The following is a 16,145-nucleotide window of genomic DNA, read 5'->3' on the forward strand; positions in this document are numbered from 1 at the left end:
GACCCTATGTCTCCTTATCTTTTCACGATGGTTATGGAAATCCTATCCTTACTCCTTTAGCGTGGGGCATGCACGGGTACAGGTTTCAAATTTCATGCTCAGTGTGTGAAACAAAAGATTATTAATGTGGCATTTGCGGATGACCTTTTCATTTTTGTGCATGGAGATGTCACTTCGGTCAAGAAGGTTAGGGATGCCCTTGAGCAGTTCACTAATGCTTCGGGCCTTAAGCCGAGTCCAGCTAAGAGCACGGTATATTTTTGCAACGTTCCGCAACATGTCAAGCAGGAAATTCTTCAGGTTATGCCTTTTAATCAAGGGACGCTGCCCGTTCGGTATTTGGGGGTGCCGCTAATATCCACTAAACTGATGTATAAGGATTGTAAGCCGTTAGTTGATCGGGTGGAGAAAAAGATAGATAATTGGGTGAACAAATCGCTATCTTTTGCTGGGAGGTTACAACTAATTACTTCAGTTCTGTCTTCGATGCATGTTTACTGGGCCTCGGTATTCATTATTCCAACTAGAGTCACAAACGAGCTGGAGAAGTTAATGCGTCGGTTTTTGTGGAATGCTAATAATCAGGGGAGGGCCAAAGCTAAAGTTGCCTGGGCCGAGGTATGTTTACCGAAGGATGAGGGCGGTTTGGGTATTCGGAGCATATCTGATGTTAACAAAGCTCTAATGGCTAACCATGTCTGGAGTATCCTCACTAAACGGAAGTCACTTTGGGTCCAATGGATATATGCTCATAAGTTAAATGGCAAAAGCTTGTGGGATGTTCAACCACGGGGTAGTATCAGTTGGGGTTGGAGGAAAATTTTGGCGATTCGAGCTACTATTCGGCCTTTTATTTGGAAAATTATTCGAAATGGTGCTCAGACCAATGCTTGGAGCGATAAGTGGAACCAGATTTGTCCGCTGAATTCGTTTATTTCCCCTCGTAATATAGCAAATGCGGGATTTCAGCTTAATTCTTCTATTGCGGATATAATAGATGAAAATGGCCAGTGGAAGTGGCCGAGTGCTTGGTATGATATTTATCCAGTGTTAATTGGGTTAACTGTTCCTCAATTGATTCAGGATCTGGAGGATAGCACAACCTGGAAAGATTTGGATGGTAACAACAGGCCGTTTGGATCGCTAGAGGTGTGGCATAATATTCGAACTCGGAAACAACCGGTCACGTGGGTTAACGGGGTTTGGTTTAGCCAATGTATTCCAAGGCATTCTTTTCACCTATGGTTGGTTATCAAGAATAAGCTCAAGACTCAGGATAGGTTAGCAGTTTGGGAGGCGGGGAGTGAAACAAATTTGAGGCTTATGTGCTGTCCGCTGTGCATGAGAGACAGGGATTCCAGAGACCATTTGTTTTTTCAGTGTCCCTTTGCCCAGCAAGTATGGATTACGGTCAGGTCTATGGTGAACATGGAAGGCATTGATGGTTCGTGGCACTCTATCATGGGTTGGTTGGATCAAAATGCTAGTTCAAAGAAGACGGAATATATTGTAGGGAAGCTAGTCATTGCGGCTTCTACTTATTTTGTATGGCAAGAGCGGAACAATTGTTTGTTTTCCAACACGAAGGCTAATGTGGAGGTGATTTCCGAGAAGATTATGGGGATTGTTCGACTACGGCTGATGGGGTTCAAATTCAAAAATGTTGCTGGTAATCAGAGATTGCTGAAGAAGTGGAACATTGTTCCTAGTGAAGCCGAGATCGACCCAGGCTAGATATAGGGTTCGGTTTTTTTTTTATAGTTTATGATGTGTTAGGGCCGTGCTGTCTGGTTGTTTTTTGTATGGTTTTGATTGTGGTCGCTGTCTGTTTTGTTTTCCTAGGCTTGGTATGTCAAGCCTAGTTGGTATGTTCACTCTGACATACCCTTGTACTTTTATTGGTTGATTTATAAAATTCACCTGGGGTAACCCTTTACCCAAAAAAAGAAATGAACAGGAACTCTGATCGAACCTTGATATGCTGGAGGAGCGACGAAACATAGCAGAGATAAAGGAAGCTCGATACAAGGCAAAAATAGAAAAATTCTACAATGCTCGTGCCAAGGTTTACAAATTTAAAACTGGAGATTACGTACTCCGAAACAACGAAGCAAGTAGAGTCAAGCCACCTAGAAATCTGGCACCAAATTGGGAAGGCCCATACCGGGTCAAAGAAGCCAGCGAGAAAGGTTCATATATTTTGGAGAAGATAGATGGCACTCCAGTTCCGAGAATGTGGAATGGAATACACTTAAAAAAGTGTTTCATGTGATTAATGTTAATCACCGCACCAAAAGATCACTTTTTAATTTTCATTATGTTCATATAAAACCGGGAGGGTATGCCCTGGAAGTATTCTAAATTTCCTTGTACGAAAGCCGAGAAGGTATGCCTCAGCGAGTATATTTTATGCTATCTGATAACTTAATAAAGTGATCTACGTTTTTGTCACACCCCCAAATTACCACCTAGGGTATGTCCCTATTGGAGGTGCAACGATCCAACAAAGAGCCACCAATCATATCAAACACAAGTCATAATATATTAAAATACCCAATTGAAAGAAATGTATCGTTTGAAAGTTAAACCAAAACCAAAGTAATGAGCGGAAGCATAAATGTATAAGTGTGTAAATGTATCAAAACCAAATCAAAATAACTGTTTATTATGACCACAACCACTCCAGCAGCATCAGACGGCAAGCTCCCAAGTTCCTTCAATAGTTACCTACAAGCATGTAAACAAGTGTGTCAGACTACGCTGGTGAGTTCAAAGTTTGTGTTTGTTTACCAAGTTGTGTTACCGATCATGTGCGTAAAACGGTTTACCAGGCGATATGTTGTTTGTTGTTATGAGGTTTGATGTTTCGATGTTGTTATTACTCGATTACCGAATGGCCATATGATATGTGATTGCCAACCCCAATGCCTCTATCAAAGCATTGGTCATGTTTTAAGGTAATTAGTTCACGCCCGTTCTCCTCGAACGTCGTGAGGGTGCCAAACCTAATAGCGCTATCAACTAATAACCCCCGTTGCCCTACAAGCAACGACCCGGTAGATGTAGTGGTCTTACAATGATAGAAAACTGAGTACAATAACCAACATCCCATTACCCATGCATTCCTCATCGGAACGTTACCCGTTATCCCTTCACTGGGATCCATGCTTGAGAAAGAGCAATGAACTCACCTTGATTTGCTCGGTATGTTTTAGTTTACTATCCGTTCCAATTGATTAACCCGATCCTAGTGTGGTTATCATTAATAGTTAGTTCGTGTACACGTGACTCATGTGAGCTTTGCATGTATCACATAGATTCCAATTAAATAAACACATATCATATCACATCTTATAGCAATCGTTCGTATCCTATCATCAATCATAATACCAGTTATCATATATCAACCAACAATATCATGTTACAAGTTGGAGGTTATCATACCACACAATTTCGTTTAACGTACCAACAATAAAGCGCCAACAACCATGTATTCATGCGGTACCATCAATATCATTCTCAAAACAACTAACAGTGGCCGACAACCATTAGAGTATTCATGCTATTAGTGGGTTGATCCTAGTAGTGGGCGGCTAATATCGATCACATGTGAACCCAATTTATTGCCTTTTGACTATTATGCAATGTATATTTAGAATGCAACTACAAATTCACATGAATTAAATATATTCAGAATACCTTTTGACTATTATGTATACTCAGAATGCACATAAATTAAATAAGATGGATACTACAACTCACATGGGCCGCCACTTGTTAAAGTAGGCATGCTACCATTGGACCGATTACCTAATGGCTTACATCATCTCAATTACTATCACAACCCTTCACAATGGCCGACAAATGTTCAGAATATTCAGAAGGTCATTGGACCGATTGTTGGTAGTGGTTTGTAGTTTTTTTTTTATAAAAACAACAACATAGGTCGACAACCTATATAAGCATAACATTCCTATTGGACCAATAACCTATATTCACATGCAACTGAATTTGCATTTATTGATTTAATGGTATCATTCATAGTTTGTATTCACATGGTCATGATTAACCTAGTCGACATCAGTTTCTGTATCAATTACTATGTCAGTTTATTATTGGACCATTACTCATCCTATTAACAATCATCATGAAGTCACATAACATGCAAAAATAAGACTATACATACGCGTCGTCATCTACTAGTAATTAACAATAACATAAAGAAAATCAAGATTTACTAACCGGGACCTTTGATTGACAGAATGATATCTACACGAGGAGGGGGGTTTCTTCAGTCGCCGATCGCCTATGATGCGGTAGGGTTTGTTTTTATGGAAAAGCCATCCTAATGTGAATGTGATACGTATACATATTGGTAATGGTTTGGGATACGCATACATATAACCGGACTGGGCCTAAGCCCACATCATACACCAAAGGATCACCGATTACTAGGCTCTAATTAAATTAGGAGTGGTAGATTGTGTACTTAAAGACTTAAACTAATAGTCGGCCCAAAGTAAAACTTGTTTAGGCTCGGCAAGCCCAACCGTGAATATGTAGCCCATATCAGGTTCGGGTATGTGTATATGGGCTCGTATTAGCCGGTGTGTGTGTGTGAAGATACGACCCAATTAGAAACTAAGGTCCAAACATACGAATACGAACAGTGATTCCCGTTTACGTTACAGTTGAACAATAGTGCAATAGGAATAATACCAGATTGAATGTTACGAGGTTAGACGACACCAACCTTGAGGGTTCGAGTTGTCACATCATCCCCAACTTGAAAGAAATTTCGTCCCGAAATTTGGCAAGCGTCAAGTGTGAGAGAAACGAAGTGAGAAATCAGAATTGTTGCGGGTTCTGCTCAGTTGTGACATCATCCCCAACTTGAAGAGGAATCTCGCCCCGAGATTCACCAGTTTTGCTTGACTCTGCTTTATCTTTGGGAAATAGGTGGGGGTACTTTAGCTTCATCTGGTCCTCGCGCTCCCACATGAACTCTGGTCCACGCCTTGAGTTCCAACGAACCCTAACGATGGGAATACGACTGTGTTTACGCACTTTGACCTCACGGTCCATGATCTCGATAGGTTCTTCAACAAACTGCAATTTGTCGTCGACTTTTAACTCTTGAAGAGGTACCGCTAATGGGTCATCAACATAACACTTCTTTAACTGTGATACATGAAAGACGTCGTGAACATTACCCAGCTCCGTAGGCAACTCCAACCTATAAGCCACCTTACCGATACGCTCAAGAACTTTAAACGGCCCAACATAACGTGGGTTTAGCTTGCCCCGCTTCCCAAAGCGTACCACCCCTTTCCACGGTGAGACTTTCAGCATTACTCGGTCATTTACTTCAAACACTACTTCTTTGGCACGCTTGTCTGCATAGGCTTTCTGGCGATCACGAGCAGCTGCCATTCGCTCCCTAATTTTCACAATCATATCTGAAGTTTCGAGTACCATCTCAGGACCGGTGATCTGACTATCACCCACCTCAGCCCAGCAGAGAGGTGAACGGCACTTCCTCCCATACAGTGCCTAAAATGGTGCCGCTTTAATACTGGTGTGGTAGCTGTTATTGTAGGAGAACTCTACCAACGGCAAGTGCTTCTCCCATCCTTTCCCCAAATCAATAACACATGCCCGCAGCATATCCTCTAGGGTCTGAATAGTGCGCTCACTCTGACCATCCGTTTGCGGATGATAAGCCGTGCTCATATCAAGACGTGAGCCGAACGACTTATGCATAGCCTGCCATAACTCCGAAGTAAAACGAGGATCTCGATCAGAAATAATAGAAGTCGGCACCCCGTGCCTAGAAACCACCTCTTTAAGGTACACTGCTGCGAGCTGCGAATACTTATCTGTCTCCTTGATTGCTAGGAAATGTGCTGACTTTGTGAGACGGTCTACGATCACCCATATAGTATCATTTCCAGCCTGTGATCTAGGTAACCCCGTAACAAAATCCATAGCGATCTGTTCCCATTTCCACATAGGTATCTCCGGCTGCTGAAGTGGGCCCGAAGGCTTCTGGTACTCTACCTTGACCCTAGCACATGTCAAACACTTACTCACGTAGGTGGCAATAATAGCTTTCATGTTCGGCCACCAATACAAAACCTTGAGGTCCTGGTACATCTTATCAGACCCTGGATGAATAGAATATCGTGACTTGTGTGCTTCGTCCATCACAAGTTATCGAAGATCACCAAATAAAGGAACCCATATCCGTTCCATGAAGTAGTAGATATTGTCAGACCGTTGCTCGAAGTTCTTCTTGTGTAGCCCTCGTAATCCTTCGGCTTCGATATTTTCTTCCTTTAACGCTTCAATCTGAGCTGAACGAATCCGGGCAGGTAAATCAGAGTGAATAGTAAGCTGTAGGGCATGAACACGCTTCTGTTTCGGTTCCTTGCGACTAAGGGCATCAGCTACAACATTAGCTTTACCCGGATGATACTTGATAGCACACTCATAATCATTAAAAAGCTCGACCCAACGACGTTGCCGCATATTTAATTCCTTCTGGTCGAAGATATGTTGAAGACTCCTGTGATCGGTATATATGGTACACTTTGTATCGTACAGGTAATGCCTCCAAATCTTCAACGCAAAGACTACGGCTCCCAACTCCAGGTCGTGTGTCGTGTAGTTCTTCTCGTGTACCTTCAACTGTCGAGAAGCATAAGCTATCACCTTGTCTCGCTGCATCAACACGCAGCCGAGACCCTGAATAGACGCATCGCAATAAACCACAAAATCTTCAGTACCCTCTGGTAGAGATAAAATTGGCGCGCTACACAACTTCTGCTTTAAGAGCTGAAAAGCTTTCTCTTGGTTCGATCCCCAAGAATAAACAACTTTCTTTTGAGTCAGGGCGGTGAGGGGTTGAGCAATCTTAGAAAAATCCCGGATAAACCGACGATAATATCCCGCAAGACCAAGAAATTGACGCACCTCCGAAGGATTCTTTGGTGCCGCCCAATTTCGAATAGCATCGATCTTGGCAGGATCCACATGAATACCCATTTCGTTAACAATGTGCCCGAGAAAGTGTACTTCCCGAATCCAAAAGTCACACTTAGAAAACTTTGCGTACAACTGCTCCTTCCTCAGGAGCTCCAAAATAAGACGAAGATGGTGCTCGTGGTCTTCCTTATTCTTGGAGTAAATCAATATGTCGTCAATGAAAACGATAACGAAGTCGTCAAGGTAAGGTTTGCACACGCGGTTCATGAGATCCATAAAGACCGCTGGTGCGTTGGTCATCCCAAATGGCATAACCAGAAATTCATAGTGGCCGTACCGCGTTCGAAAAGCTGTTCGAGGCACATCCTCCTCTCTAACCCGTACCTGATGATATCCTGACCTCAATTCAATCTTGGAATAGAAACTTGACCCTTGCAGCTGGTCAAACAAGTCGTCAATGCGTGGTAAAGGGTAGCGGTTCTTGATCGTCACCTTGTTGAGCTCGCGATAGTCGATGCACATACGAAAAGACCCGTCCTTCTTCTTCACAAATAATACAGGGGCTCCCCAAGGAGAAGAGCTAGGACGAATGAAACCCCTGTCTAGTAACTCTTGAAGTTGATTCGATAATTCTTGCAACTCTCCTGGCGCAAGACGGTATGGAGCACGAGCAATTGGTGCTGCTCCTGGCTGGAGTTCAATCTGAAATTCCACCTGACGATGTGGAGGTAAACCAGGGAGCTCTTCAGGAAAAACATCAGGAAACTCTCGAACAACCGGGAGGTCTTCGAGTTTCCTTTCGTCAGTCTGAGAGTCAGTAATAAGGGCCAAGAGGGAAGGATAGCCCTTACGTAGACAACTTAGAGCCTTCATGGCAGAGATAATACCTACTGTGGCACCGCTACGATGACCCTGAACCGATAAAGATTCACCACTAGCAAGGGGAATACGAACGATTTTCTCCTTGCAGAGAATTTCCGCCTGATATTTGGATAACCAATCCATTCCGACAACTACATCGAAGCTTCCGAGAGTGACAGGGAGTAGGTCAATGTCAAATACTTGACCTAAGAGATCTAATTTGCATCCCATGAGGACATGTGATGCTTCAATAGTTTTACCATTCGCTATTTCCACTACATGTTTAACAACAAGAGGTGTAGGACTCAATCCTAGACGACTACTGAACCCCGTAGACACATAACTCCAATCGGCGCCCGAATCAAATAATATAGAAGCATAAACACCATTAACAGAGAACGTACCAGTAACTACATTGCCGTCGTTCCGAGCTTCACCAGCTCCAATAGTAAATCCACGCCCACGCGCCCCGTTGCCCCCATTGTTCCCACCATTGCTCCCTGCGTTGTTACCACCTGTATTCTGTTTCAATTGTGGGCAATCCCGCTTCATATGCCCCTCAGCCCCACACTGATAACATCCTTTTCTAGACCCCTGACTCTGCTGAGATTGCTGCCCTTGCTGTCTCTGATTCGGCTGAGTCTGCTGCTGCTGTTTTGGCTGAGGAGCCCTACAATCCTTGGCCTCATGGCCTACCTTGTCGCACCTGCGACAAACTCGATCACACTGCCCATAATGATGGAACCCACATTTGCTACACTGAGGCTTCTTTCCCACATAAGATCTCTGATTTTGATTCACTGAGGATGATTGGCTAAAGCTGCGAGTACTGCCAGTGTCTGTCTTCTTTTGGGGCTGAATCGAGTGGGACGCCTTGTCCATATCACCCCACTTACGCTTACTATCAGTGACTGGAGTAGTGGCTGTGGTGGTGGCAGCAGTAGCTTTAGAAACACGCGGTGGTAGTGAGTCGCTTTCCACCTCCTGATCAATAATCTTGTGAGTCAACCGGACAATCTGGGTTAAGTTATTGAGGTTTGCAGCAGTAACCAAACCCTTCACTCGTGGAGGTAACCCCTTGATGAATAACTCGATCCTTCGAGACATAGGTCGAGACAAATTCGGACACAAGTCAGCCAACTCATACGACCGCTTCACGTACGCTTCAACCTCAGATCCCACCAGTTTCAGATCGTAATACTCGTTCTCTAGCTTCTGTATCTCATCACGAGGACAGTATTCCTCCCTCATTAATTCCTTAAAGTCATCCCAAGTAGTAGCGTTGGCTGCATCAATACCCAGCAGCTGAACCTGGGCATTCCACCAGGTTAAGGCACCATCCTCAAGCGTGCCTGTCACATACTTCACGCGGTCCCCCACGGGACAGTTGCACATTGCGAACACTGACTCAGCTTTCTCGAACCACCTCAATAGTCCCACAGCCCCTTCCGTCCCGCTGAAGGTCTGTGGCTTACAATCCATAAACATCTTGAACGTACAGGCAGGCTGGTTGTTCGGGTGCGCTGGGTGAAAGAAGATACAACACAGGAGTAAGAGTTGTGTACATGATACAGGATTAAAAGTATTTGGTACAGTTCATACCAGCTTGGTAGGCTGCCAGAGCCTCAGCCACACGTGTGTTTATCAGATTTGTTAACTCAGCCTGAGTCATGTTGATGCTACCACGTCCGTGTCCTCGCCCACTCATGTTTCTATATATGGAAATGAACTAATTTAGGAGTCGAAAACGAGGAAGGTGTTCAGGTTTATTACGTTAAGAACGATTAACTACCATGTTCATACACAAACAGGGAAGAACCCCTCTTACACTCATTAAGCCTCATTGGGAATTGCATGCACCTCGCGTTATTATTATGTGTGCACCCATGATAATAAGGCGGTTTGCATGCTCCTCTCGATGCTTCTTAACTTATGTTTGAAGTTTCTCCCACCCCAATCAACACGAAATATGCACTACCAACAAGATTAGGATTTACTAGATGCAAGTGTTATGTTACACTATCGATGTGTCATGATGCCTACCATGTCGTATCGTGCATGCTATAAATATAGTTACGTTTACTAGGCATATAAAGCATAAGCTAACGAGGAACGAACCTTGCAGTCTGAAGCTGAGTGTCATGGTCATCGTTTGGATCAATTCGGTTATAGTCTGGTTTTATGAAAACGTTTTAAAACCGAGTTCTCTATAACCAGTGGCTCTGATACCAAACTGTCACACCCCCAAATTACCACCTAGGGTATGTCCCTATTGGAGGTGCAACGATCCAACAAAGAGCCACCAATCATATCAAACACAAGTCATAATATATTAAAATACCCAATTGAAAGAAATGTATCGTTTGAAAGTTAAACCAAAACCAAAGTAATGAGCGGAAGCATAAATGTATAAGTGTGTAAATGTATCAAAACCAAATCAAAATAACTGTTTATTATGACCACAACCACTCCAGCAGCATCAGACGGCAAGCTCCCAAGTTCCTTCAATAGTTACCTACAAGCATGTAAACAAGTGTGTCAGACTACGCTGGTGAGTTCAAGGTTTGTGTTTGTTTACCAAGTTGTGTTACCGATCATGTGCGTAAAACGGTTTACCAGGCGATATGTTGTTTGTTGTTATGAGGTTTGATGTTTCGATGTTGTTATTACTCGATTACCGAATGGCCATATGATATGTGATTGCCAACCCCAATGCCTCTATCAAAGCATTGGTCATGTTTTAAGGTAATTAGTTCACGCCCGTTCTCCTCGAACGTCGTGAGGGTGCCAAACCTAATAGCGCTATCAACTAATAACCCCCGTTGCCCTACAAGCAACGACCCGGTAGATGTAGTGGTCTTACGATGATAGAAAACTGAGTACAATAACCAACATCCCATTACCCATGCATTCCTCATCGGAACGTTACCCGTTATCCCTTCACTGGGATCCATGCTTGAGAAAGAGCAATGAACTCACCTTGATTTGCTCGGTATGTTTTAGTTTACTATCCGTTCCAATTGATTAACCCGATCCTAGTGTGGTTATCATTAATAGTTAGTTCGTGTACACGTGACTCATGTGAGCTTTGCATGTATCACATAGATTCCAATTAAATAAACACATATCATATCACATCTTATAGCAATCGTTCGTATCCTATCATCAATCATAATACCAGTTATCATATATCAACCAACAATATCATGTTACAAGTTGGAGGTTATCATACCACACAATTTCGTTTAACGTACCAACAATAAAGCGCCAACAACCATGTATTCATGCGGTACCATCAATATCATTCTCAAAACAACTAACAGTGGCCGACAACCATTAGAGTATTCATGCTATTAGTGGGTTGATCCTAGTAGTGGGCGGCTAATATCGATCACATGTGAACCCAATTTATTGCCTTTTGACTATTATGCAATGTATATTTAGAATGCAACTACAAATTCACATGAATTAAATATATTCAGAATACCTTTTGACTATTATGTATACTCAGAATGCACATAAATTAAATAAGATGGATACTACAACTCACATGGGCCGCCACTTGTTAAAGTAGGCATGCTACCATTGGACCGATTACCTAATGGCTTACATCATCTCAATTACTATCACAACCCTTCACAATGGCCGACAAATGTTCAGAATATTCAGAAGGTCATTGGACCGATTGTTGGTAGTGGTTTGTAGTTTTTTTTATAAAAACAACAACATAGGTCGACAACCTATATAAGCATAACATTCCTATTGGACCAATAACCTATATTCACATGCAACTGAATTTGCATTTATTGATTTAATGGTATCATTCATAGTTTGTATTCACATGGTCATGATTAACCTAGTCGACATCAGTTTCTGTATCAATTACTATGTCAGTTTATTATTGGACCATTACTCATCCTATTAACAATCATCATGAAGTCACATAACATGCAAAAATAAGACTATACATACGCGTCGTCATCTACTAGTAATTAACAATAACATAAAGAAAATCAAGATTTACTAACCGGGACCTTTGATTGACAGAATGATATCTACACGAGGAGGGGGGGTTTCTTCAGTCGCCGATCGCCTATGATGCGGTAGGGTTTGTTTTTATGGAAAAGCCATCCTAATGTGAATGTGATACGTATACATATTGGTAATGGTTTGGGATACGCATACATATAACCGGACTGGGCCTAAGCCCACATCATACACCAAAGGATCACCGATTACTAGGCTCTAATTAAATTAGGAGTGGTAGATTGTGTACTTAAAGACTTAAACTAATAGTCGGCCCAAAGTAAAACTTGTTTAGGCTCGGCAAGCCCAACCGTGAATATGTAGCCCATATCAGGTTCGGGTATGTGTATATGGGCTCGTATTAGCCGGTGTGTGTGTGTGAAGATACGACCCAATTAGAAACTAAGGTCCAAACATACGAATACGAACAGTGATTCCCGTTTACGTTACAGTTGAACAATAGTGCAATAGGAATAATACCAGATTGAATGTTACGAGGTTAGACGACACCAACCTTGAGGGTTCGAGTTGTCACATCATCCCCAACTTGAAAGAAATTTCGTCTCGAAATTTGGCAAGCGTCAAGTGTGAGAGAAACGAAGTGAGAAATCAGAATTGTTGCGGGTTCTGCTCAGTTGTGACATCATCCCCAACTTGAAGAGGAATCTCGCCCCGAGATTCACCAGTTTTGCTTGACTCTGCTTTATCTTTGGGAAATAGGTGGGGGTACTTTAGCTTCATCTGGTCCTCGCGCTCCCACGTGAACTCTGGTCCACGCCTTGAGTTCCAACGAACCCTAACGATGGGAATACGACTGTGTTTACGCACTTTGACCTCACGGTCCATGATCTCGATAGGTTCTTCAACAAACTGCAATTTGTCGTCGACTTTTAACTCTTGAAGAGGTACCGCTAATGGGTCATCAACATAACACTTCTTTAACTGTGATACATGAAAGACGTCGTGAACATTACCCAGCTCCGTAGGTAACTCCAACCTATAAGCCACCTTACCGATACGCTCAAGAACTTTAAACGGCCCAACATAACGTGGGTTTAGCTTGCCCCGCTTCCCAAAGCGTACCACCCCTTTCCACGGTGAGACTTTCAGCATTACTCGGTCATTTACTTCAAACACTACTTCTTTGGCACGCTTGTCTGCATAGGCTTTCTGGCGATCACGAGCAGCTGCCATTCGCTCCCTAATACAACATGGTTCGGATGCAACAAGTATCCAAATAAATTACAAGTGTTTACTTTGGAAAAAGTTTGGTTCGGACTCGAACCAAGCTAAAATCCGTAGATGTAAGAACCTAGCAGTTATATTGAATCTAAGCAAATATGTTCGAAACATAAATTATCATCAACGAAGCCCAACTGTACGAATTACATATCCAAAAGACGGAATGAGTCAAAATAAAACACAACAACATTCATCAGTCATCATTTACGATCGGCAGCCGACTTCTTTCCTTGATCGTTGATAATGGCTCATTCACCAAATTCGAAACTTTGTGGAGAACGGATATGTGGAAGTTAACAAAGATGGTGGCGTCAAGGGCATTTTTGCCCTCTTCGTCACAGCCTGGCACTTCAGTCACGAGCTTATTCGTAGTCTTGGCCGCATGAAAGCCATGTTTAATTTCATCATTTACGACCACAACATTAACACAGTTCACAAGGTCTGCAACGATTTTCTCTAGTTCCGGGCTCTGATGCACCAGCCGAACGACCCCGACCACACCATCCGTCAGAAACCATTGTTTTGTCAAGAGAAGCTCCGATACAAGACCATACAATCCGGTAACCTCACCATCATATTGATTCAACATTTCAGTCATACGGGCCAACACGACTTGATGAGGCTCAGTAATTCTCTCTCTAGATCTCTCCACTTCCTCCTTATCTAAAAAAAGAGAAAGAAACAAGGATAAGAAATAGTTCCAGGCTCCATGAAATAAAAAAAGAAAGAGAAGACACTTACCACTCTCCCAACGAACATGGTCGGAAAACAGCTGGTCATATGCATTTTGCATCTCTTGTTGCTCCGACTTTCTTCTCTCTTCAACCTCCGATAACTTCACCTCTATCTCTTTAAGCTTCAAGTCTAAAAGTTTTAAGTCTTGGATGGTCTTATCCCTAGCCTCAAAAGCGACCACAGTCGAAGCTTGAGATGCCTTGTTAATTCCCTTCGTTTCCAAGACTTGCTCCTTTAGACTATCCACATTAGCCCGAGGTGAAGCAATCTCTTGCTTAACCTGTGAGCTCAAACCCTCCTGCTTCTTCAGGGCAACAACCTCTCTTTCGTACCTATGGCAATTTAATTCGGCTTCAACCCATCTTTTGTATGTCTCCACCACCAGAGAGTTCGATTGCGCTTGAATCAACATAAGAGCATCTCCAAGCTCTGGTCCGCTCATCCTCCGGTAATGAAAGTGTTTAGCAGGAGCGCCAATATGGAATAAGGACATTTTTGCTGATAGAGCATCAACAATCCTGTCCTTATTTGCTAAAGACCAATCGGGCACATGCTTCTCCAGTGCTTCTGCTGAATTTACATCCATCGCCTCGCTAGAACCTAACTCCCAACAAACAAGAACCGCTTCAGTCTCATACCACAGAGGAGATGAAGAGGCGTTGTCCCCTCCATCGACCGGTTAACGACTGGGACGAGAAATATTGGAGTCGACACCGGTAGGAGGCTTACCCGATGGAGAGGGTCCGGTCTTTTTGGGGGACGGACAATCATACATATCAACATCAGCAACTAGCCGAGTATTCGGACCACCAAAAGATAATGGGCTTGTATTAGAAGTATATGGGCGATCCCTTGGAATTTTACCTCCATGCAGATGAGTGGACAGATTATCCAACAAAGCTCCGGAAGCAGAGAAAGCAGTGGCATGATCTAACTCATCCTCCAACAAAGCCACTTGGTTAGTCATAGAAACGGACCTAGGCTTCTTAGGCTCTTTGGGGTTTGCATCGGATTTGGATGACTGCTTGCAACAACGCTTTAAACTATCCTGCGGCTGAATAACCACATTAGCTCCCTCACCCACCGGGTCTTCATCTTCGATGGACAAATGTTCAGAACCAACAAGGATAAGCTTCGAACCTCCTTCCTGCGACCCTTGAACACCGCCCGAATCAGCCGCCTTACCCTTTTCACCAGCCATCACTGAAACACTGCAAAGCGGAGAAACATCGATTGGTTGTTCCGGTGGCACCGATCCTGAACCTCCTTGACCTTCGGCAACGACTGGGTCGCAGATTTGATATAAGTTCTCATTAACTTGTTGCAAATATGGCTTATCACCCTCCACAGTCTTCGTCGCTCGAATCTCAAACTCCTTCAAATCAAAATACTTCAACCGAAGAGCATCTTTCAAACCCATCACTGTACCATCAACGAACTGTAATCAATAAATATATATATATATATATAAAACGGGGGGGGGGCAAGGAAGGGTATGAGCTATAAGCAAAACATCCTAGTAACGAGTATAACTAAACCCTCTACGTTCCAATGAATCGTTGGATAATATCTAGGTTCGGGCCAGATGGTGCTGATCTTTCCCATGACAAGGATGTGTTTCCGGAAGCTTTTGAATACGACCAGCCTCCTTGGTGAATGAAGCGTACAAAATTTTGTTATATTCAAAACGATCTGGAAGGGGCCCAGGAAGGCTTGACCTCCGTGGTCTCCAAGTCATTTCAGACAGAACGTAATGATCGTCCATTAAAAAGAAACGATCTTTCCCGTACTTCATGCTCGACGTAATCCAAGAGAAGCATGTAGCATTCTTGTTCCTGACCTCGAATGTATATCGATCCCCGGTCCGATTCAACCTATAAAAAGTCCGGAACACATCCAAATCCGGATCCGAACCTAAGCCACGACACGAAAGCTCAAAATGACTCACTTTGGCTAATCCAAAGGGGTTCATCTGAGATAAGTGGACTTGATGAAACATAAGCACATCAATCAAAAACTTGGTCAGAGGAAGCCTATAATTACAGTAGTCGAACATTCTAGTATATACTCCTATCTTTTTTTTTTTGGGTAAAGGGTTACCCCGGTGAAATTTTATATCAACCAACAAATAAAAACAGGGTGCATCGAGAAGCCGATGCACACTACTAGACTTGGCATACCAAGACTAGGACACCAAAAGCAAAAACAACCCGACAAAGTCACAGCCAAAACAAGCACAACTAAACTAAGAAACAAAACACAGCCCGACAAACAATCACAATAACTAGCGAGCT

This window comes from Helianthus annuus, chromosome 17 (assembly GCF_002127325.2).
Source record: "Helianthus annuus cultivar XRQ/B chromosome 17, HanXRQr2.0-SUNRISE, whole genome shotgun sequence".
In the NCBI taxonomy this organism is placed as follows: domain Eukaryota; kingdom Viridiplantae; phylum Streptophyta; class Magnoliopsida; order Asterales; family Asteraceae; genus Helianthus; species Helianthus annuus.